Below are 3442 nucleotides of genomic sequence, written 5' to 3' on the forward strand. Positions count from 1 at the left end.
AAAAAGAGACAGACATATTTGACAAGATGAGAATTACACAGATGGGAAAGTTGCTTTGAGTATCAGCTAAATGTAAAGGAGAACAATCAATCAATAATATGAATGTGATGAGAAAAGTTTTCTTACTGCAGTGGTAAAAGATCAGAATGTTAAAGAGATTCGTCCAGAGGGTCATAACTGCTCTGTGTGATGCCTGAGCTGTGAGATTGGAGCTTTCTAATGGCTGTTTCTCAGCTCTGAAAGAAGGATAATGACATCGTCATCTTTTGAACATTTAGTGTAGAAATATCTCCCCACCATGGTTACCAGTGGTATTGCAGTCCAAAGGCAGCTCTGTATTTCATCTTGTGCGATAAAATACATTTTGATAGTTTATAATCTATTTTTCAATTTTTTTCTTATGACTCACTAGTAGACATTGGCTCTTTCAGAGGTTACTTTACAATGATGGAATTGAAGTAATGTTATGACTATCTCTGTAATCATAATGCATGGATATTTTTATAATAAAAATGTGTGTATTAATTTATTTATTTTAATATCTGTGGGTTGTTACCACTCTGTGCAGAAGGAGAGTAAGGTATGATGTATGTCATCTCATGTCACGTCATGTCAGTTTTTGTATGACAGTTTGCCAGTTTCCTTCACTGTGGGCTTCAGGGCACAGTAGTAGAGAGCAGAGTCTGAGAGTTTAGCAGAGGAGATGTCCAGAAACATCTGATTCCTCTCCTTATTCATTCTCCCAGAGAATCGCTGTTCCAAGTCTGATATTTCTGTCTTATCAGGACTAGTGATGAACAAGAGAAACTGGGGTGCTGATCTTGGATACTGGCGATACCACTGTAGAGAGTTTGCAGAGCTGTAGTTACAGGAGAGGGTTACATTTTCTCCCTCCACTGTGTTGAGTTCAACACTGTTCGGAGTGATTTTATTCCCAGAGGTTTTACCTGTACAGAGAAAAAAAACATGCTAAAACATGCTATATTGTTTCATTCCCTTATGACTGTTTCTTCATTATTTGACTTTGATTTTGTGTTTACCTGAAAGGTCCATGAGTAATATGCCCAGAAAGAAGATCATTGTGGAGTGCAAAGCTAAGGTCTACACAACTTGAATGTCAGTCCTTTCAAGATTCTCATGGGTAGGCACCATGAAGGCATCACAATCTTATCTTTCTAGCTCCTCCCTCTTGTCTAAACAGGAAAGGCTGCGTGAGAAGCTGACTGGTACATTTCCACATAGTTTGCTTAGGAAAGGTTATGTCTGTATTTCATGTGTGTTATAAGTGTTTGGAGTAAATGTTAGGTAAATAGATTCTAGATAATAAGCAGTTAAGTTACACTTGAACAGAGGAGTCCCAATTGTTGCAGTGAATGCCAGTAGGTGTAAATGTATTGTGTACATGCATTTCACATGCGTTCACATTCACATCCCTCAGTGCCAGTCATGTTTTTGTATGGCAGACTGTGGTTTTGTGTCACTGTGGGCGTCAGAGCACAGTAGTACAGTGCAGAGTCAGAGACTTGAACAGAGGAGATCTCCAGGAAGACTTGAGTTTTCTCTTTGTTTAGTTTCACCATCAGACGAGGATCTACTTCTGACCTTTTGGGTTGTCCAGTGCTGTGTAGCATAAGCAGGAGGAACTGAGGAGCTGATCTGGGATACTGGCGATACCACTGTAGAGCATATGCTGAAGAGTAGCTGCAGGATAAGGTGACATTAGATTCCTCCTCTATTGAGACTTCAGTTCTGTCTGGAGTGATTTTATTTCCCATACAGACATCTAAAAAGAGAAAGAACGAACTATAGTCAAATGTCATCTCAAATGTAAAATAATTTGTAGATGATTTGTCAAAATACAGTGCCCTTTGAGATCCACATTTCTGTTCATTTTGTAGGTACCTGCTAAGATACTGAGCCAAAACACTCTGTAGAGTAACATTGTAAATGTCATCACCAGAGTACCGCTACAATAGGTAGCTATGCTGAAAAATATTCTCTTCCAGTAGCATGTAAGGGGCATCATGTGTGGCATGAAACACTGACTGAAGTTATGTGATCAGTCTGACTCTGAGGAGACTTGCAGGAGACTCCCTTATGACTGACACACCACTGACACATGACTCCTCCTTGTGGTAAAAATGAGAATTAAAGCATGGCAACATATTTTTGTTGTAATTAATCATGTTTTCACGGTCTTCTCTCGGCAGTTTGAAAGCCTTATTATTTGAGCTCAGTAATGATCTTAAGTGAGTTCAAATTGATAATTGTACTGCTAAAATATATGTTAAGCATTAAGCACCTGGACTAGTGAATGGTTTATCCTCTTCTTACGTGTTGTTTCCCTTTTATGATTTGAGATGTTTGCCCTGGCTATGGTCTAACTGAAAAGCAACAGGGTTTTTTATTGGTGGCTTTTACTCAGTCTTCCATAATGGATTAAATTAAAAATGCAACTCATTTATAAATGTTACCTGCTATGTCTATGGAGATTAGCACTGAATAGAGCTACTACCTCCATGCTCCTAAAGCAACATTATAGGTTGGCTAGAAGTGTATGCGTCAGTCTGAGAATGTTATTATTATTTTTTTAATATAAATTGGACATAAATTAATGTTGCACGTAGAAGGCTTCTGAGATTAAAGGAACATGAAAATTGTTTACCTCATAACATGGTCCTATTCAAATGTATTAACAGTTAAACAGTTTGGCTTATACAGTGTTCTACGGATACTCAGATGAGAAGAAAGATGACACTTCAACATGAAAATCTGATTTCACCAAACTTTATTTTGGCTTAATGTGTTGTCATTATACTGAACCTACAGAATATACAATTACAAAAAAAACTATATACAAAGAGGTCATTTACTGGAAGTAATGTTTAAAAAAAATAATGTTGGCATATGGTCTCAGCAATGGCAACATTTGCCAAGCTTTTAAAAGCAAAAAAAGAATCACACCAAAAGTCTCTCAATGGACATCTGGACTGACTGGATCTGAGGCTTCAGCTGAGAGCCCTCCTTGATGGAATAGTAAACTCACACAAGGTTCACAAAACGCATCTTTGTTACAAATATAATTTCAGATGTGAACCATGCCAGAGTAGCTGTAGTGTCTCTCCATAGGGGTCTCTGTGTGAAGGTATGAAGAGGAAAATCAGTGACCATTTGTTTCATAGATAGGGACTGTGTTTTACTGACAATAATTTACAATAGTGAATAGATAGTCTGACAATGCTACTTTTGTTTTGTGTTATTGTGTTTTTTCTTTAATCTGATTACAATTGACTTTTTTCCCATTAGATGTGTTGATTGATGTCTAGAAAATGTTTGTTTTTTCTGTTGACTCGTGCTTGATGGAAACGGGTGGGAGTCAAACCGTTTCAACAAATGAGAATGCTGAAACATGAAAAAATTATTTCCAGTGCACCCTGCCTTT

General features: G+C 37.5%; 1 gene segment (V, D, J or C); it reads right to left on the reverse strand.

Moving 5' to 3' along the window:
* Nucleotides 1-612: 612 nt before the first annotated feature.
* LOC308363330 (T cell receptor alpha variable 36/delta variable 7-like) lies at nt 613-1080 on the reverse strand. The segment is given in 2 exons: nt 1041-1080; nt 613-947 (listed from the first exon to the last, which is right to left on the reverse strand).
* Nucleotides 1081-3442: the final 2362 nt, after the last annotated feature.

This window comes from Sprattus sprattus (genome assembly GCF_963457725.1).
Source record: "Sprattus sprattus genome assembly, chromosome: 4".
NCBI lineage: Eukaryota > Metazoa > Chordata > Actinopteri > Clupeiformes > Clupeidae > Sprattus > Sprattus sprattus.